General features: G+C 37.8%; 1 long non-coding RNA gene and 1 pseudogene across 1 annotated transcript in view; one reads left to right on the forward strand and one right to left on the reverse strand.

Moving 5' to 3' along the window:
• LOC119628040 (uncharacterized) overlaps positions 1-22167 on the reverse strand; it is a 90428-nt gene that overhangs the window by 2454 nt on the left and 65807 nt on the right. The gene's annotated exons all lie outside the window — the stretch shown is intronic.
• On the forward strand, positions 1601-17778 carry LOC103246086 (acyl-CoA-binding domain-containing protein 7 pseudogene; annotated as a pseudogene).

A 22167-nucleotide genomic window follows, 5' to 3' on the forward strand; every position in this document is an offset into this window, starting at 1 on the left:
CAGCTTCTCTTAACCCTTATATTAATATTAAAAGTCCTAGCCAGTGCCAATATTCTTCAAAAGAATAAGAATTAGAAAGAAGGGGAAAAAAATGTCCCTGTTTATAAACTATCTGATAATTTACATTAAAAATGCAGGAGAATGTGTAGACAAACAATTCAAACAAGAAAATTCAACATTCTGAATACATGTTCAGGGTATGGTATGAGAGGGGAAAAAAGTTGTGTGTGTCTCTGTGTGTGTGCTCTCCCATTTAGAATAGATATCTAGGCAGAAATATCTGCAAGACCTATTTAGGCAAAATTATAAAACACAACATAAAAGATGCGCTGGATAAATGATGAGACACTGAGGAATGGAAAGATAATTGTGTCAATCTGGCAGATCACCCTGTGAATTTATAATGGATCTATGAATCATTGTAATTCCAACCAGAATCCCAACAAGGCTTCATGGAATTTAACAATCTAACCCAAAAGTGGGTGTGGAAGATTAGATACTCAACTAGCACAGAAATGTTTGAAAAAGACAACTAAAGAGAGGTGATTTGCCCTACCAGGCTAATTATATAAGGTTATAATTCTTTAAGCAGTGTGGCTTTGGGGACAGGAATATAAAAATAGGCTGAAAGGGCCTGGCACAGTGGCTCACAACTGTAATCCCAGCACTTTGAGAGGCTGACGCGGGACGATCGCTTGACGTCAGAAGTTAGAGACCAACCTGGCCAACATGGTAAAACCCGTCTCTACTAAAAATACAAAAATTAGCTGGGTATGGTGGTGCACGCCTGTGATTCCAGCTACTCTGGAGGCTGAGGTATGAGAATTGATTGAACTCAGGAAGCGCAGGTTTCAGCAAGCCGAGATCATGCCACTGCACTCCACCCTTTGGGTGACAAAGGGAGACTCTCTCTCAAAAATTAAAAAGTAAAAATAAGCCAAAAGAATGGAATAAAGGGTACAGATACTGACAAATACATACATGGAAAGTTGATATAGAACAGAAGTCTCTTACATATCGGCAGGGAGTGGCAAACATTACCTTAGTGGTCCTAAGACAACTGACTATGTACAGGGAAAAGGAATTTACATCCCTATTTCATACCACAACAAAATACATCCTACATGGACTAAAAACCTTAACTGTATGGTAGGGTGGCAGGGAGAATCTTAAAATCACAAAGTAAATACAGGAGAATGTCTTTATTACATTTTTCAAGTTTCTTAAATAAAATAACAAAAGCATAAATAACAATGATCATTTGAATACATTTAAATATTAAAATTCTATTAAACAAAAGACACCAGACACAGTGAAAATGCAAGCCACTGGAGAAGTTAATTATAGTATATATTACTGGGTATTAGCATCAAGAATATTTTTAAATCTCTATAAATCAATAAGAAAAAAGCAAGCAATACAGTAGAAAATTTGTCGATGGTATCAGCAGTTAATTGTTAGAAGGAAACTAAATAGCCAAAAAACATAAAAGATACTCAACTTCAGTAATAAATGCAAATTAAAACCACAATAAAGTACTATTTAACATCCATCAGATGGGCAAAATTTAGAAGTCTGAGAAGCCCAAGTGTTGGTAAGGATGTGGAAGAAAAAGAAAAAAATAACTTGTAAATATGGCTGGTGTGAATGTGTATTGTTGAAAATCACATTGGAGGACAATGTTGCAATATCAAACAAAGTTGATGAGGACATGCTAACCTATGACCTAGCAATTCTGCCTGCGGGTATGTATCCTGAAAAATTCTCATGCATATGCCCAAGGAGAAATGAAATACAATGTTTTTTGTAGCACTGTTTTCAACAGCAAAACATTGGAACCAACCTAAATGTTCAAAAATATAATTGTGGACAGGGCTCAGTGGCTCATACCTTTATCCCAGTACCTTGGGAGACCAATGTGGGCAGGCGGACCTCTTGAGCCCCGGAGTTCAAGACCGGCCTGGGCAACATGGTAAAACCCTGCCTCCACAAAAAATACAAAAATTAGCCCAGCATGGTGGCTCATGCCTAGTCTCAGCTACTCAGAAGGCTGAGGGGGGAGGATCACTTGAGCCTGGGGAGGTTCAGGCTGCAGGGAGCTGAGATCACAACACTGCACTGCAGCCTGAGTGACAGAATGAGACCGTGTCTCAAAAAAAAAAAACGAAAAAAAAAAAAAAAAAAAGAATGCTGGATCAATAAATGGTGCCAAAGTCATACAATGAAATACCAACTATGTATGTGCAAAATATATAATAACCAGGCAGGAAGGATATATGCTAATTTCAGGATAGTGATTATCTTTGGGCAGAGAGCAATGGAATTGGGCAGTGGGTGCTATGGTTAAAATGTATCTGTAATGTTAAAACAAACAAGCAAAAAACTCAAGTCAGGCAAGATGTCAACACTGGTTAAATCTGTGAAAAACAATAAGCCTGGATCATACTGCAGACTAACAAGAAATGCTTTCCAGAACCACTTCAGAAGAGTGTGGGGAGTGGACTACCATGTTTGTAACGCTGAAGAAGAGGATGACCTTGTTTGTGCAGATTTCCTAATGACACAAAATAAATTGGCAACAGTGATGGCCTCTGAGGGAGAGGGACGCAGGAGACTGGGGTGAGCAGAGGAAAAAGATCTTTACATCCCTTTTCTATTATTTGGCTGTTTTTATCACTTGCATATATTTTCTCAATAGTAAAAAAATTAAAGCAAAAATATATTTTTAATAAAAATGATTCCTACCACAACAATGCACTTAAAGCCAAAATTACTATTTTGAGGAGCATTTTGCATGAAGTATAAGTGTACCCTTATGCTTGCCACCTTCCCAAATGACTGATTTTTCTACAGCGTTCCTGATAATAAGTTCCTCATGATCAGTCACACAGAAACATACACCCTGCCTGCTACATCTGCGTTAACTGTGCATCTATTTATATGGGATGACAGATACTTTCCCTAATAAATCTTACCATTTTCCCTGCTAAGGAACTGCATGCCGACTAAATGGTTGATGACACATGGGAGTTATTCCTACAATTTCCCCACACAGTAAGACAAATCAGTGCAATGCAGAGTTCTGTTACAAACACTAACAGATTTGGAGCATGTCAGAAAGTGGGGGGGTGGTATACAATGAATCCATGTTTCTAGACTTTCCTACCAGAGACAGCCTGAGGCAATCTGACAGCAAAGGCAGGATCTGAAGTCCTAAACTCAGACGTTTTATCTCCATGAGCTAATTTACAACCAAGAGAGCCATGATACTGTCAGATCTAGAACTCAACTACTTTAAACAGCGACTTTTTGTCTTATATTTTACATTGATTTTTTGAAGTGTTATGTTGTTTAAAAGCTAATTACCTTCTTAGAGCACTAATTTCAAACCTTTTCAAACCTAGGACCACTTTAGGGAACAAAACAACCGTTTCTCACTGCTGTCTTGTTATCCCAAGCTGGACTCCAAGGGCCCCAGGCCCCACTTGGTGTAAGGTAGAGAATTCTGCTTTATACCAGTTTACAGGTGTCAAGGAGGCAGGAGAGAGACTCAGGGTATTGAGGAGAAAGAAGATCAGAGTCATCTCTTTTTCATGTCTTTCATTTCACAACGTTTTCCTTCCCTTGCCTGCTGGTGCGCTCCCTCGCCTTGTTCCAGAGCCAAAAGACAGGTCAACTTCACTGCTTTTTATCCAAGTTGGCAGAGGTTGTGGCAGCAGGGTGGTAACTCTGCCCGATGTTCCCAAGCTGCAGTTGGGACATTTCCAACAGCAAAGTCACTCAGTAAACAGTTCTCTGTTTCTCTTTTCCTCGAGTTGGCTGGAATATCTCTAAGCCCTAGTACCACCCACTCTTTAATTCAAGACAAGCCCACAGACCAGAAACTTCACAGATCACTCTGTCTTAAAACAGTCTTTTGCTGGGTACAAAATACCATGTATAAAATTATTGATATGCTACAATTATTTCCATTCCAATCCCTATAGATTATCCTTTTTGATGTTCAGTTTTTCTATTTTTATTAATATCCCTTGTACATCATTCAGTTCAATATTCAAAAACCTCCTTAGATGTTTATTTTGCGCCTCGCTTTATGCCAGGTATGGTGATGGTGGGGCGGTGGTGACGGGGGGGAGATAAGCAAATATTACACTTAACAGTTACTTATTTTAAGATGTTTACAAACTAATTGGAGAGAGAAAAGCCAATATGAAGCAAGTAGTAACTCAAGACGAATTATCTTTAAACTCTAAAAGTGGAGGGAAATAGCAAAGACATGGAGAGGTCAGGAAAACTTTAAGAAGGATGTTGGCTGGGGCTGGGATTTGAAGGAGAAGTGGAGGTTGAGGAGGGCTTTCCAGGTCTGACAAGATGGTCAAGCTTCAGAGGCTGATCTCAGCAGAGCATATTGTGGGACTGTCAGAGACCAGCTTAATAAAGCAACTCTGACACCAGAAAACTGGTAAACAAGCAAGCAAATAAAACCAAGAACATGTTGGGCACGGTGGCTCACACCTGTAATCCCAGTACTTTGGGAGGCCGAGGCAGGTGGATCACGAGGTCAGGAGTTCGAGACCAGACTGACCAATATGGTGAAATCCCGTCTCTACTAAAAAGAAATACAAAAATTAGCCAGGCGTGGTGGCACGTGCCTGTAGTCCAGATACTCGGGAGGCTGAGACAGGAGAATCACTTGAACTCAGGAGGCAGAGGTTGCAGTGAGCCAAGATCATGCCATTGCACTCCAGCCTGGGCTACAGAGCAAGACTCCATCTCAAAAAAAAAAAAAAAAAAAGGGAAAAGAAAAAGAAAAAGAAAAACAAGGGTAGATTAATAAGTTGGCTAAGAATTCATTATCCTTCCATATGTTGAGTACTAGAGATCAAAGGGAACTCATGAATCATGTCATGCACCTTCATGCCTTCATTCCACAGATGAGAACACTGAGGATTAGCGACTCAAAACAATTTCACCATAGCAAGTCACAAATTAGTGCCAGAGTGGAAATTCAACTCCAGGGCTTCCGACTCCCATGCATCCCACTTCACTTCAAAACCCCACACTGTTATGCTTTAGTGATGCAAGGCCCTTTGGAACAGTGACATACTAATAGTAACAAAATGATAAATTCCAAAGTAGAGGTATTATAGAAGGGACGAGGCTTATTTTGTGTACAGATATTTCTAAATTTTTCTTTTCTTGAATTGCACTAGGTATTATATCAGGTTTCACCTCCTCTGCTTTTGACAAAGTCTTCTATGGCTCTGCCTGGCCTTTCTGACCTTATTTCCCAACACTCCCTATTCTACAGCCTCCACTCAAGCCAGATGTGTCCATTCATGGTCCCCAGCTTTTGCTAGGTTCATGCCCATCTCTGGGGTGTTGCTCCTGTTGTCCCCTTTTCACCATTAAAATAAAACCCAAGGCTCAGTAAGGACCTTCGGCTACCTCAAGTCTTCTCTAGACTCCTATTTAATTTAACTCATTTTAATACAATTTTATGGAGAATCTGCTGTGTGTCAGGCACTCTACAAGGCACTCAAGACTCCAAAATAAGTCAGGCATGGGTGCCACCCTCAAGGTACAGAGGCTAGAAGGGGAATGCAAACATGAAAAAAAATCATTACCACCCAGAATCACAAAAATAGGTACAGGAAATACAGAGACATCCTGGTCTAGTAGATGGAAAGGGAGAAGACCTCATGTAGAGAGTGAGGTCTGAGATCAGTTAGTAGATAAGTGGAACTTCATCAGGGACTAAGTTGGGGGAAAGGGAAGGAAAGGGTTATTGCAGGAAGAAAAGACTGGATGTGGAAATGCACAGCATTTAGCAACTTTGGTTTGGGTACCAGGTTCTGTACCAAACTAGGTTTGAGTTTGATAGTAGGATTTGGTTTGCCTTCAAAATAGTAGGTACCTAGAAGAGCTGGTGGGGAAAAGACAAGAGAGGTGGTCAGGGCTGAACTGCAGCCTGTAGATGATAAAGAGTCAAAGACATCTGAAGAGGGACAATTTAAATCAAATGTTTGGGTGGTTGGTTCACAGGGATATGGGCCCCACTTTACATTCAAGAAATCAGTGACGCTATAGAAAGGATAGTTCTGGAGACAGACCCCAAAGAATGGGTAAAATTTCAACAGACTGAAATGGAGGGAAAGTCATTATACTATTAGTGGAGACAGCAAAGCAACTGTTTATTTGTTACCTGATTGTTCTAGGTACATTAATTTTTTCTCCTGAGATATATTACCTAAATTCTTCAAGGACGGGAATCACTTTTCCAACTTCTTTTTAATAATTCCAAGTAGCTAACACAGTTCTGGATACACAGTGGGTGTTTAGTCAGTTCTTAATAACTGCTTGGGGTGTGGCCAAAAAAGGGAAGAAAGAAAGAAGAAAAACCCTCATAATATTTGTTCACGACAGAAGCTCATTTTTATTCCTAAATCTGTTGCTAAGAATAAAAATTTATGTTTTAATAAATCCAAAATTTCATATTTGAAACAAAGATGGTGTATATAATTGGAAGCTTATGGTTGTCTAATAAAGGACAGAAGATTCCAATTAAAGCCAAAATTTCATCTCTAAGCAGGCTTTCTCACTGTGTGGGCATCCCAACTGCTAAGTTTGTTTAATAGATCAAATTAAATGGATGACTGCTTTTGAAGGGCATCTTAGGGACTTGGGACTTAGCTTTGCTTTGGTGCTAGTTTCCCTAAGCTCACTACTGAGGGGAATATTTGGTCTTATTATCAGAAAGTCAAATCACTTTTAAATATTGTGGCGAGTGATAATATCATATAAATACTTCATATATGTGTGTGTGTGCATGTGTGTGCACATGTGTGTTATTTTTTCTTAATGAGAAACCAAGAGCACTGGGTTGCACCAATTCTCTTTCCCTCCTCTACCTCTGATCAGACTCTGAAAAAATACCTTGCCTCCTCAAAAACAAATGTTTTAAGTGCAAAGGGTAAATTTTGTTCCATAAAGATAAATGTCCTTTTTATGTGTTCCACAGTGCTCATATTGCATTACATATGTTATTTGTAACTCATAAGTAGTGAGATACTGTCACGCAGGAATGGTATTCTAAATAGTTAACAATGGTACGGCATAGACACCAGCCATTCAGAATGGACTCCTGAACAATCTGGAAGGATGCCAGCTGGTTCACTGGACCTGCACATCCCAGCTACGTCTCAGCTCTGGTGTAGTAGAGTGTTAAACCTATATTCATCTGTCTCTACTTCCCTTCCAGTAACAGCCACACATTTTCCTTTGGAGAACTGCACTCCCTGAAAGGAAATGGCCAGCATGGGACTCTACCTTCCCTAGGCCACAAGGCCAAGGCATGCAATCCAGATTTAGCAAATAAAGACATAGTTTAGGCCAAGCAGAGTACTCCCCCAGACTTTTCCTCTGAAGTTAATTGGGAAGATTTTCTCTACTTTGGAGATTACTTTGAAGGATGTGAGCCTGAGGCATTTGGAGGCCAGCCATCTTGCCTTTGTAGAGGATAAATCCTAACTGAAGACTGAAGTCAAGAAGAAATAAGTGAACCTGAGAAATAAAGATGGAAACAAAGTCGTGGCAACATGGTTTGAGTCTTTGGAACAGTTGTGCCTACAGCCAGATGCGATCTCCCGGACTTCCCAGTTACTCAGATACATTTTTTTCTTCTTTTTCTTTTTTGTTTTTGCTTAGCATTCAGATAAGAACTGAGTAATAATTATGCCCACATAATATGATTCTATGTAATTTCCATTACACAATGCTGATGAAATCTTGGACTTAATTGAAAACTCTGCTTTTTATTAGATTGTCCTAAGGCTCCAAACCAATACATCATGCACCTAGAAAGCATCATGGATCCTTAATCGGGGGAATAACAAAATAAAGAAAAGTTGGTCTGGCAAGAGATATGTGGAAATAATCAAAACAACATATGCTCATAGATGTATTCAGGAATATATATATATATATATCTCCTTAATTTTGAAAGATGCCAGATGTCATTTCTTTCCATGTTAGTATAACTGAAAAGAACTATGATTGCCCATACCTTAAAAATGTTTGGAAATTATTCTATACTCTTCACTTAATTATTTGCAACACTGGATCATAGATTTGCCTCATTCATTGATCCTATAAGCATATTTTAGGAAGTTGTTATATGCACGTTGCTGTTATAGGCTCTAGGGAAAAAAAGATGAATTAAGCAATTCCCCTGTTCTCCAGGAGCTCAGATTCTGGTGGGAAGCAGAAGTGTAAATAGATAAATGGTGTGAAAGTTGGCAAGGCGAGCACCTTGCCTGCTACTGGAGGCTTCTTCCTCCTCCACAGAGGCACAGCCAAGAGCTGGACACAATGGAGTCTAGCGGGTTCACATGGCTCCATAAAAGTCGCTTTCCCAGTGTTCCAGGATAAGCTGTTCAGCAAATCATACGGTCCTGGATTTTCTGGCATGTCAGGCATTGAGATGCTTTACTATTGCTTTGATCTTTTTAAAGCAAAAAACTTTTTCAATGGAAAAATAAAGAGTTAGCTTTCCTGTCATTGATCAATGTAGTTTTAACTTTCTTTGCAAGGCCAGATATGATCTTCAGGAAGTTACTTTGGTTGATTAACACTTCAAATTATAAATTAAATTTAAATTCTAAAAAGTGTAATTATGAACAAAATGCTTGAGAGCACAGAGAAAAAAACCATTAAATTTACATTTTCAGTCACTGTCAAGCCTCTATTTATTCAGAGCCATTCTTTCCTTTAAAAGGCACTGTAGCTAGATCTTTGGAGTGAATTCTGTTACAAGAAATTCCTTGAGGCTGTCCCATTTTCCTCAGTTCCTCACTGGAATTTCATAATGATTTAACCCATAGCTGAATTCACTTAGGAATTCTCAGGAGCTAGAAACCAAAAAGACACTGACAATAATTTCTTTCACTATTTTTCTTATTGTAGTTCATGGATCTATGAGTGTTGTTTCGTGTTGTTTGGTTTTGGTGGATGATTGCTACATTTCACAAGTGAGGAGAAAAAGTAAGTCTTCCATTTCTTTTTCCTTTACTATTCTAACTGGCTTTTAAATTATCGACATGGGCTTTCAGATTAGATGTTGTCCAAAATGGCTTAAGTTTTTTGCTCTGGAAGTAACTCTTTTAAGAGGAAAATAAAGCATTTATTTTGTTAGGTTACTTATTGTAAAGGATTTAGTGCCTGAGTTATAAATTAAATGATTTGCAGACTAGAGAGCACTTCAGAAATTACCTATTCCAAATTCTTTATTCTACAAATATTCAGACAAGATAAACGAGTTGCCTAATTTGCAGAGCTAGTCAGTGACACCGCCAAGACTAGAACTCAGATCTCAGCAAGGCATTCGGTATTGCTAAGTTCCCTGATCATTTCCCATAATAACTATTACAAATCTTCACCACTGCTTTCATGAACCTCATAATACTGCCTCCCTATCACTCTGGCCCTACTTCACAGAAAATTGGAAACCACCAAGCATCAACTCCAGTTTCCACTTTTAAACTTCCTCATATCTCATCTCAAAAGAAGAATATCAGAAAATTATTACCCTTCAGGGTAATCCTGCCATTTGTCATCTGTATCACGCTAAGTCTCTGTTTTTATTATTTATTTATTTATTTATTTATTTATTTATTTTGAGACATAGTATTATTCTGTCACCCAGGCTGAAGCGCAGTGATGTGAACATGGCTCACTGCAGCCTCAACTTCCTGGGCTCAAATGATTCTCTTGCCTCAGCCTCTTTTGCAGCTGGGACCACAAGTGCGCGCCACTACACCTGGCTACTTTTTTTTATTTTTCGTAGAGACAGGTTCTCATTTTGTTGCCTAGGCTGGTCTTGAACGCCTGGGCTGGCCTCCCAAAGTGGTGGGATTACAGACGTAAGTCACCATACCTGGCCAGAGTCCCATCTCTTCTAAAATCTTATTCTGTTAATGTTAAACCTCATTCTTTCACCTATATAGGGATTTTCTCGCCATCAGCCTGTTCTGTTCAACAAATAAACATGCTCAAACACTTGCATTCATAGTGACATTGTGCCCCATTCTGGAAGCATTCTTTGTTTTCACCATAGCCAAACTTAGGAAAGTTTCCACAGTCACACCTCCCATTCATTTCTTCAACTTCAAAAATTTGACTTTTGACACTACTATTCAATCAAAAATGTTTGGGCCAAGGCTATCTCTGTGCCTTTCAAGGATGTTTTTCAATTTTCTCCTTTTGAGAACTCTCTTCTCTTCTAGATTTCTTATTCTTCTCTTACTATTGGGTTTACTTTCAAGTTTTTCTCTCTCCCTTAATTAATTCCTTAATTTCTGATACTTTCCAGGGTTCCATTCTTGGTACCTTTTTCTTCTTATTCTATATTGCAAATCATAAGTCCCATTGAAATTCATGCCTCAGTCCTTGCACAAAAATTTGTGTAATATACAAATGTCATTTAAAGAAAAATCTCTCCTAAGTTTTCAATATTGACTAAAACTTTTAAATTATAATATTATTTACTTACTTAAATATAAAACTAAATGTAAATTACTTGAGTTCACAGGGGTTTGTTTTTGGTTTTGCTTTTGGTTTGGGTTTTTTTTTTTTTAAGACAGAGCCTTGCTCTGTCACTTAAGCTGAAGTGCAGTGGCGTGGTGTCATCTCACTGCAACCTTCACCTCCCAGGTTCAAGCAATTCTCCTGCCTCAGCCCCCTGAATAGCTGGGATTATAGGCGCCCACCACTTCACCCAGCTAATTTTTGTATTTTTACTAAAGATAGGGTTTTGCCATGTTGTCCAGGCTGGACTCGAACTCCTGACCACAAGTGATCCACTGCCATGTCCTCCCAAAGTGCTGGGATTACAGGCATGAGCCACTACACCCAGCCATGTTGATAGTTCTTATACAGTGATACAACTAAAGACTTTTTTAAGTGAATGCAAATAAAACTAAAATTGCAAAATACTCATAAAATGAAATGAACATTAACTTGTGTGGTTATGTTGTTTTCTTGAAACTGAATTGTCAGCTTACAATGTGAATATAGGACTGGCTGCTAATAACATACTTCCTTTTTAATTAAAATAGAACTGTGTGCCATGTGATGATTCAGCTCTCCCACCTCTTTTCTCTGTTCAAACTACTGTGAAACCTTCATTCCCATGGGCAAGCACACAGTGACACCATTGTGTCTGCACTTGACCTGTTTGCATCATTCACATATTAAGCCTAGCTTTGTGATATTTGGCACCAGCAAGATTATGAACATAAATATCAATTCAGACACCGAAGTAAGCTGGCAATATTCATTCATGAGGTGGTCATCCAAATAATTCAGATTATTGTTGAAATGAAAGCATGAATGTAAGCATAAATGTAAAAATCAACCTAGTGAACACAGACCACTGAAAATATATCCAAGGAATCTCAGGGATCTGAGGATCCCAACTTTGTGAATCTCAGATCTGTATCTATGGCCTGAAACCCTCTCCTGAGCTTCTGCCCTGTATTTCCAACTGCCTACTAAAAATTTCTCTACCTACATGTCACCTCAGAGGCAACATGTCCAAACTGAACTTGTTATCGTTCCCCACGCACACACCCACCTTAACCTGTATTCCCAATCTTAGTTAATGACATCATCATCTACCCACTTACCGAAGCCAAAACCTTAAGTCTCATACTAGATTCCTTCCTCTGCCTCACCTCCTACACCCAAATCTTGTTGATCCTACTTCCTAAACTTCTTTTGCATCAATAGTCATTTTTCCTTTGACCCAGAAATCCTACTCAGAAATTATCTCAAGAAAACAATTTAAATATTAATGAAGCAACAAACATAAAAGCAAAGATGTTCACTCCACTATTGTACTTAATAAGGAAAAACTGAAACAACACGACCGCTTAAGAGTAGGAGAAAGATTAAACTAAATAAGATAAAGATTATTCTTATCCAGGAGCAATATAAAATTATGGTTCTTGGCAGACTAGCTCGCAAACAAAAAAAACTTTTTAATAAATTTTATTGTATTATTTAAAGTATACAACATGAGGTTATGGGATATATATAGATAGTGATATGGTTACTATAGTGAAGCAAATAACCATATCCATCATCTCACATAGTAACCCATTAATTTTGTTGTTACTGTTTTTGAGCAGCTGAAAACTACCCACTTCACAGGAATCCGAAATACAGTACAATTTTATTAACTATAGTCCTCATGTTGTGCATTAGATCTCCAGGCTTGTTCATCCTACACATCTGCTACTTTGCATCCCCTGACCTACATCTCCCCATTTCTTCCCCACCTTCCTCTTCCCCCATTCTGGTTATCACTGAACATTCAGAATGACAGACAAGAGATAGAACCTAGGCCCAAGGGAGGCAGGCCATCATACTGAACTTTGCATAAAGTAAGGAATCCAAAAAAAGCAATATTCTCAGTGAGTGAACTAGAAAACAATCTACTCATAGAGGAAAATGGTAAGGAAAATTGCCTGTCTCAGTCTTGGCCATAAATAAAGGTCAGAAATAAGTTATTCTTGATAATTCAAAACTACAAGCATGCTCTCAAGTGGATTTAGTGACAGAATATACAGAATCTGAATGTCCCCCCCAAAACACAGGAAACAATTTGTATTTAAATAAGTCTTAGGTTGGTAGTGTCCCCAGGCATTTAGTAGAAACCGAAGCAAATTTCTCTCAAGAAATTAAATTTCAACTTGGACTTTCAAAAAACTCCACTAATAAAATCTCAAGGAACATAAATCCATAATAAAATATAGTGAGACATGAAGAAATAAATTATCTGGGACAAGTCTCAGCCTTTAAAAAATTGCATTATCAGACTCACAAAAGCTTCAGATATAAAGTAGATATAGAATATAAAATAAACATATCTAATACATTTTTAAATAAAATAAAATATAGCCAAATAATGAGTCTATAATAAATGAGTAGAGTAGTAAAACCAACAAGAACTTTAAGAAATGTAAAATACATTTATTGAAAAAAATTCAACTATGGTATTGGGATTAAATAGCAGATTAGACAGAGATGAAGAAATAATTAGTAAACTGAAAGATAAATCTGAAGGAATTGCATAGAGTACAACACAGAAAGTCAGAGAGATAAAATATACATAATAAAGATAAACAAAAAAAATGGGTAGAGTGTGAAGCTCTAACAAATATATACTTGCAATACTGAAAGGGAATGAATGAAAAAATGAGGGAGAGTTACTAATATTTCCAACATAATTAAAGACGTGAATCTTTAGATTCAAAAAGTCCAATATATTGCAAGTACAATAAATAAAACAGAAATATAGACCAAGACCATCACTGAAAAACTATGACATACCAAAGACAAAACAAGATTTTAAAGCTGCCAGAACAAAAAGAAGGAAAGTAGATGTGAAGCTTGCTAGCTTCTCAATTGCAACAAGTAGAAACCTACAATATTAAAAATGTCACTTTAGAATTACATACCCAGTGAAAATATCTTTGATGAATAATGACAAAATAAACACGCTTTCCAATAAAGAACACCATGGAAGATGTATTACCAATAGACCCTTACTAGAGGGATTTATAAGCATGTACTTTAGAAAAATGAAAAATGATCCTATAAGGAGAGTTTGTAATGCAAAAGAAAGTTGATGAAGAAAATTTTAAACATGTTAAGATCTCTAAACAGGCACAAGTATATATGATCATATTGATTAATATATAATTTGCTTGCTTAATAAAATATAGAATTAAAGAATTGAGTAAAATTGCTTATAATCTAAGAGGAAGGTTATCAGAGTTAAAGTGTCCTAAAAATCTCTTAAGCAAATTATTTCTGTTGAAATATTTTGAGTAATCATTAAAATAATAGAAACAGAATATATAACTTCTAAAGTAAGAGTGGAAAAACTAAAATGAGGGGGAAAAACTTCAAGCTGAAAGAATGGGGGATATGAGAAAAAAGAAACAAGGAAACAGCAAGGACATTTTAAAAACTGCAAAGAAGATTATATCAATCATAGTCCCAAAAGAAACACACGACACACTTGAAGTGCTTACATGAAAAGAGTTTAGTGAAGGAAACATTTAACGAGATGAGGGCAGATTTAAGGGAACCAGTAAGGGGGAGTGAAAAATACTGACATGAGCAAGAGTGGGAAACCAATACTAAACCAAAGCCTGGTAGAGAAAGAGATGAGGACTCTGTCAACGGAGCTCAGTAAGAGTTGGAACCAAGAAAGAGGCACCTCCCAACAGGAGCTAAAGTCATAACAGACTGCAGCCACTGACAGATGGTAGCCAGGTAGGGAGGAACACCTTCCCAAACCTATGGGTCTGTCCTATTTATGAACTTAACCCAAAACCAGATGGCAAGGGAGCCCAGATGATGCTGTAGAGGTCATCCTCATAGGCCACAGAGCAGTGCAAAGTGTCAGTGACTTACAGGGGTTAGTGGGGGACAGAAGGGGGTCAAATAGGACATAATCCAGCACAAGGAAAACAGAGATAAATTCAAATACATCAATAATAACAACTGTCCAAATGGACTAAACTCTAAGTTACAATCAAAGATTGTCAAATTGAGATTTTATTTTATTTTATTTTATGTTATTTTATTTTTTTTGAGATGGGGTCTTGCTCTGTCACCGAGGCTGGAATGCAGTGGCACAATTTCAGCTCACTGCAAGCTCTACCTCCCAGGTTCAAGCAATTCTCCTGCCTCAGCCTCCCGAATAGCTGGGATTACATCCATCCACCACTATGCCTGGCTAATTGGTTGTTGTTGTTGTTGTTTTTTTTTTTTTTTTTTTTTTTTTAGTAGAGATGGGGTTTCGCCATGTTGGCCAGGCTGGTCTTGAACTGTTGACCTCAGGTAATTCACGCACCTTGGCCTCCCAAAGTGCTGGGATTACAGGCGTGAGCCACCGCCCCCAGCCCAAACTGAGGTTTTTTTTTTTTTAAAAAAACAAACATATGCTGCCTTAAAGTGATTTATTTCAACTATAAAGACAAAGAAAGATTAAAAGTGGGGAAAAAAAGAAAAACAATGTATCAGGGAAATAAAATCCAGGAGATATACGATAGTATTAAGACAAATATTTAAGGAAAAAACCATTATCAGAAATAAAATGAATCCCTAGACATTGATAAAAAGCTATAGTACACTGGTAAATATTTCATAGGCACTCAGGGGAAGGGGAAGACTTATTTCTAGTGTTTTTCAATTTCTGTGGTGAAAATATCCTTACCTTGGCCAATTTCAAGCCACCAATGTGAAATTAACTGACTCACAAAATTCTAAAAATTTAACATCAGCTCTTACGGGTTGTAGCTCTTATGAGTAAAAGTTAGTTTCAGCATCTTCACTCAACAAAAGGTTCAATTCACTGGGAAAATAAAGCAATTAAAAACACATTTGCCACCACGCTTTGTGTGATACTTGATTGGAATAGGAATGGAAGGAAAAGCTATATTGGGACAACTGAGGAAAATTAATAATAGAACATATATTAGATAATAATATTGTATCAATGTTAAATGTCTTTGATGAGAGTATACCTATACATTTGTATTTTCCTAAGATATACTGTTTACATTTGGGGGAAGGAAGTGCTATGATATTTGCAATTTACTTTCAAATGGCTCATTAAAAAGGATATATGGTGACACTGGTTAAAATGGTGCAAGAGGGAGCGTCTTCCTCTCTCTCTCCCTGGCCCTTTCCTCCTCTCCCCCACTCTCTTCTTCCACAGAAACACTGATAAATTAAGCAAAACTGCAGCAATCAACTTTATCAAAACTCTGGAAAACAGTCAAAGGTTTATAGCAAAAAACTGAACACCAAATCAAGAAACAAACATTAAAAATGCCAGAAAGCTTTGCTCAATTTTCGCTTGCCTTTGCTCCACCTTTCTCCCAGACTAAGTGAAAGTCTTGAAGACAGCAGCCAGTGTTGGACCCTTCACTCTGGCTCCAGAGATAAAAGAGCAGATCGTATTCACAAAGAATCGTGTTTGTCTTTTCTAACCTGTCTGAAGGTTACCTGAAGGACTGACACAAGGAGCTTGCCTTTGTTTCACCTAACTCAGACTTACTCATGGAAGAAAAGTGGCTATGCGAAGAGCATTCCTTGCAAACATTATAAGACCAATAAACAACATGCTACACCTGGGACAAAAAATTACAACTGAGGCAAACTATAGATAAGCTGAAAGCCTGGAAGGAAAAGAGAGGGAGAGAGTTTCTTTGAAAAATTAGGCATTCAAAAGTGTCCACATATATTGGGGAACTTAGAAAGCCATGTGCACACCCAAAGTAGAACACATGCTGGAAAAGACCTGAGAAGATCTATGTGGAAGATTAGCTTCCACTTCTGGCTGATTTCCAGGTTCAGTGCAAGCAGGAAGTGAAGGCGAAGGCAGAGCTATAAACAGCTTGTCTAAACATTGAAGGAGAGCTCCAATACAAAGCCAACTAAGAGATATCTTTTCTTCCTTTTTTCCCTTTTCTTTCTCTCTCCCTCTCTCTCTCCCTGGCCCTTTCCTCCTCTCCCCACCTCTCTTTTTCTTTTATGTAAACCAAGAATCCAGAAACACAAAACTGTCCTTCAAAAAGGAGAGAGAAATTAAGACATTTCCAGATAAACAAAAGCTAAGAAAGTTTATTCCCAGTGAAACTGCTCTACAAAAATATACTAAATGAGATTCCTTTAGGCTGAAATGAAGACAGAAACTGGAAGCCATATCAAGAAGCCATATAACGAACTCCAGTAAAGGTAAGTATATAAATAAATATAAAACTCAGTGTTACTGTATTTTTAGTTTATAACTCCTTTTTTTATTTCCCACGTGATTTAACAGATAAATACATAAAAATTCTTGTATCCTTGCTTCTCCTGTGCTTGGTGCTTAAATAACAAAAAAAGTAAGAAAAAAATCTGATATATTTTTGTTAATGGACACACAACATATAAAGATATAATTTGTGACAATCACAACATAAGTATGGGCAGAGCTGGATAGAGCAGAGATTTTTGTATGCTATAAAAGCTAAATTGGGATCAATTTAAACTAGGTTGTTATAAATTTATGATGTTAATTGTAACCTCTGTGGTAACTACTTAAAAATTTTTTTAACATACTGGTAAGAAAATCAGAGGAATTTGAGGCTGCAGTAAGCCATGATCATGCCACTGCACTGCAGCCTGGGCAACAGAGCAAGACCCTGTCTCTAAAAAAAGTCAAGAAAATTAGAAGGGTATTAAGTGGTACACTACAAAAAAAAAAAAATCAATGCAAGACAAAAGAAGGCAGTAATGGAGGAAATGAGGAACAAAAAAGGCATAAGACATACAGAAGGAGTACCTGGAGAGCAGCAACAGCCCAGCTACCGTGTCCCTGCAGGCTGATTTTGACATGATCACAGAAGATGTGAAGAAGCTGAAAACAAGACCAGATGATGAAGAACTGAAAGAACTGTACGGGTTTTAGAAACAAGCTGTAATTGGAAACATCACTATTGAGTGTCCAGAAATGCCAGAATTAAAAGGCAAGGCCAAATGGGAAGCACAGAACCTCCAAAAAGGATTGTCAAAGGAAGATGCAATGAGTGCCTTTATTTCTAAAGCAGAAGAGCTGATAGAAAAATACGGAATTTAGAATAAAGCATATGATAAATTTTCCTTTTTGAAGCCTTCATAATGGTATCATGACCAAACATTTAGAGTTAACACTGTTAACTCTAGGTATCATGTATATTTTTGCTATTATTATGAATTATGATACTTAATTAGAAGTATGCTAAAATTGCATAGTTAACTAAATTGTACTTGCTTAAACCAGGTGTCTTTAAAAGTTCTTTTAGAAAAGTATTTTTTTTTAATTTTTGTAGATTTAGGTGGTACAAGTGCAGTTTTGTTTCATGAACGTACCATGTAGTGGTGAAGTCTGGGCTTTCAGTGTCCCCATCACCCAGATAGTCTACAATTGTCCCCAAAAGGTAGTTTCTCATTCCTCAGCCCCCTCGAACCCTCCCACCTTCCAAGTCTCCAGTGTCTATTGTTCCACACTCCATGTCCATGTGTACACTTATGGGTGAGAACATGAGGTATTTAACTTTCCATTTCAGAGTTATTTCACTTAAGATAATGGCCTCCAGTTCCAACCATGTTGCTACAAAAAACATGATTTCATTCTTTGTCTTAATGGCTGAGTAGTATTCCATGGTATACACATACCATATTTTCTTTGTCCAATCATCTGTGGATAGACACTTAGGGTGATTCCATATCTTTGCTATTGGGAATGGTGCAGTGATAAACATATGGGTGCAGGTGTCTCTTTGATACAACGACTTATTTGCCTTTGGGTAGATAACCAGTGGTGGGATTGCTGGATGGAATGATGGTTCTGCTTTTAGTTCTTTGAGAGCCTCCATATTGTTTTCCATGGAAGTTGTACTGGTTTGCATTCCCACCAGCAGTGTATGAGTTTCCCTTTTCTCTGCATCCTCACCAACATCTGTTTTTTTTTTGACATTTTAGAAAAGTCTTACTCTGGTAGTATTTACACAAAGGTTAGGAATTTTTTAAAAAGACATACAGAAAACAAAGAGCAAAATGGCATAAGTAGTACTTTCTTATCAGTTATTACTTTATGTAAATAGATTAAACTTTCAAATCAAAAGGCAGAAAAATTAGCATGATGTGTTTTTGGTTTATTGTTTGTTTGTTTGTTAGTTTTGTGAGATGGAGGCTCGCTCTGTCACCAGGCTGGAGTGCAGTGGCACGATCTCGGCTCACTGCAACCTCTGCCTCCCGGGTTCAAGCGATTCTCCGGCCTCAACCTCCTGAGTAGCTGGGACTACAGGAGCACACCACCGCGCCCAGCTAATTTTTGTATATTTAGTAGAGATGGGGTTTCATCATGTTGGCCAAGATTGTTTCGATCTCTTGACCTCGTGATCCGCCCACTTCTGCCTCCCAAAGTGCTGGGATTACAGGTGTAAGCCACTGTGCCCGGCCCCAGCACAGTGTGTTTTTAAAAATGATGCAACTGTATGCTATCCACAAGTGACTGACTTTAGATCCAAAGACACAAATCATTTGAGTGAAAGGATGGTATGTGGGTTAAATTATGTGCCTCTAAAAGATATATTAAAGTCCTAACAGCCAGCACCTGTCAATGTGACCTTATTTGGAAATAGGGTCTTTGCACACATAATCGAATTAAGATGAGGTCATTAGGATGGGCCCTAAATCAGTATAACTGGTGTGCTTATAACAGGAGGAGAAGGCTGGGCATAGCGCCTCACACTTGTGATCCCAGCACTTTGGGAGGCCACAGCAGGAGGATCACTTGAGGCCAGGAGTTTGAAACCAGCTTGGGCAACATAGTAAGACCCTGTCTCTAAATGCACACAGACACACATATACACACACACACACACACACACACACACACACACACACACAAAATTAGCCAAGTGTGGTGGCATGTACCTGTATTTCCAACTGCTTGGGAGGCTCAGGTGGGAGGATTGTTTGTGCCCAGGAGGTTGAGGCTGCAGTGAGCCATGATTCCATCACTGCACTCCAGCCTGGGCAACAGAGTGAGACCCTGTCTCTAAAAAAAATAAAATAAAATAAAAACAAGATTTTAGAAAAAAGAAAAAAAAAGAGAGAGAAGAGGAGAAGAGACACAGGGAAGAAAGACATGTGAAGAAGGAGGCAGAGATTGAAGTTATGTAGCTATCAGCCAAGGAATTCCTGGGACTACCAGAAGCTGGAAGAGGCAAGAAAGGATCCTGCCATAGAGGCTTCAGAAACAGCATAATCCTGTCAACACTTTGATTTATAATTTTAGGCATCCAGAACTGTAAGAGATATATTTGTGTTGTTTTAAGGCACCCTATTTGCAATACTTTGTTACAGTGCCCCTAGGAAACTAATACAGAGTGAAAAAGATATTCCATGCAAATAGTAATCAAAAAAGAGTAGGAATGGTTATACTTTAGACTTAAAGCCAAAAACTGCTACAAGAGAAAAAGAAGGTGATTATGTATTGATAAAAGGGTCAATTTATCAAGAAGATATAAAAATTATGCACATATTTGCACCAAACAAAACTCAAAAATATATGAAACAAATACTGACAGAATTGAAGAGAGAAATAGAGAACTCTACAATATTATTTGGAAACTTCAATACCCTACTCTCAATAAGGGTTAGAACATCCAGACAGAATATCGGTAAGAAAATAAAAGATCTGAACAACCTAGACCAAGCTTTTCCAACCTGCAGTCCCACAGGCTGCATGCAGCCCAGGATGACTTTGGATGTGGCCCAATACAAAATTGTAAACTTTCTTAAGACATGATTTTTTTTGTGTGATTTTTTTTTTTTTTTTTTTTTAGCTCATCGGCTATGGTTAGTGTTAGTGTATTTTATGTGTGGCCCAAGACAATTGTTCTTCCTATGTGGCCCAGGAAAGCCAAAAGATTGAACACCACTGACCTAGACCAACTAGACCTATATAAACCAGACCTGACAGATATAGATAAAACTCTCTACCCAACAACACAATAAACAATCTTCTCAAATGCACATGGAACATCCTACAGGAGAGATCATATATTAGGCCACATAACAGTCTCAGTAAATTATTAAAAATTGAAATCAAAGGAAGTATATTCTCTGACCACAATGGGATGCACCTAAAAATCAATTAACAAAAGGAAAACTATTTTTATTCACAAATAACAAATTTGTGAAAATTCACCAATATGGGAAATTTAAAAACACTCTTAAACAATGAATAGATCAAAGGAGAAATCACAACGGAAGTTGGAGAATACTTAGATATAAATAAAAATGAAAACAACATACCAGAACCAATGGGATACAGCAAAAAGCAGGGGTCAGAGGGAACATCAAGCAGCAACCATTTACATTTAAAAGGGCGCAGTGGCTCACACCTGTAATCCTAGCACTTTGGGAGGCTGAGACAGAAGGAAAGTTTGAGACCAGCCTGGGTAACATGGTGAAGCCCTTCCTCTACAAAAAATTAGCTCGGCATGGTGGCATGCACCTGTAGTCTCAGCTATTCAAGAGGCTGAGGCAGGAGGATTGCTTGAACCCAGGAGGCAGAGGTTGCAGTGAGCCAAGATTGTGCCACTGCACTTCAGCCTGGGTGACAGAGCAGAGATCAAAAAATAAAAGAGACAGAGAGAGAGAGATTACATCAGTAATAATAATAATAAAACTCCCAACAAAGAAAACTCCAGGACCAGATGACTTCGCTGGTGAATTATACCAAACACATAAAGAATTAACATCAATCCTTCTCAAAGTCTTCCTAAAGAAGAGAAAGGAATGCTTTCTACTCATTCTATGAAACCAGCATCGCCCTGACACCTAAGCCAAATAAAGAAACCACAGGAGAATATGCAATATACTCAGCATATATGAATATAGTTGCAAAACTCCTCAACAAAATACTAGCAAATGAAATTCAATAGCATATTAAAAGATTACACAGTGTGACCACATGGGTTTTATGCCAGGAATCTATAGAATGTAAGGATGCTTCAACATATGAAAATCGATCAATATAACATATCACATTAATAGAATGAAGGAAAAACGATATTATCATCTCAATTGATGCAGAAAAGCATTTGACAAAATTCAATACTATTTCATGAGCAAAAACACCCAGAAAACTAAAAATAGGAAGGAACTTCCTTAACATAATAAAGGGCATTTATGAGTAACCCACAGCTAATACTGTACTCAATAGTGAAAGACTGAAAGCTTTTCTCCCAAGATCAGGAACAAGACAAGTATGTCCACTTTCACAGGTACAATTTAACATTTTACTGGAAGTTCTAGCTAGAGAAATTAGGCAAGAAAAAAGTAAAAGGAATATAGATTAAAAAGAAAAAGTAAAACTATTCCTTTGTGCAGATGACCTTATTATATGGAAAATATCAAAAAATCCACAGAAAAGGCTGGGTGCGGTGGCTCACGTCTGTAATCCCAGCACTTTGGCAGGCCAAGGCAGGCGGATCACAAGGTCAGGAGATCGAGACCATTCTGGCTGACATGGTGAAACCCCATCTCTACTAA

The sequence above is a fragment of the Chlorocebus sabaeus genome, chromosome 26, assembly GCF_047675955.1.
Source record: "Chlorocebus sabaeus isolate Y175 chromosome 26, mChlSab1.0.hap1, whole genome shotgun sequence".
Lineage (NCBI taxonomy): Eukaryota > Metazoa > Chordata > Mammalia > Primates > Cercopithecidae > Chlorocebus > Chlorocebus sabaeus.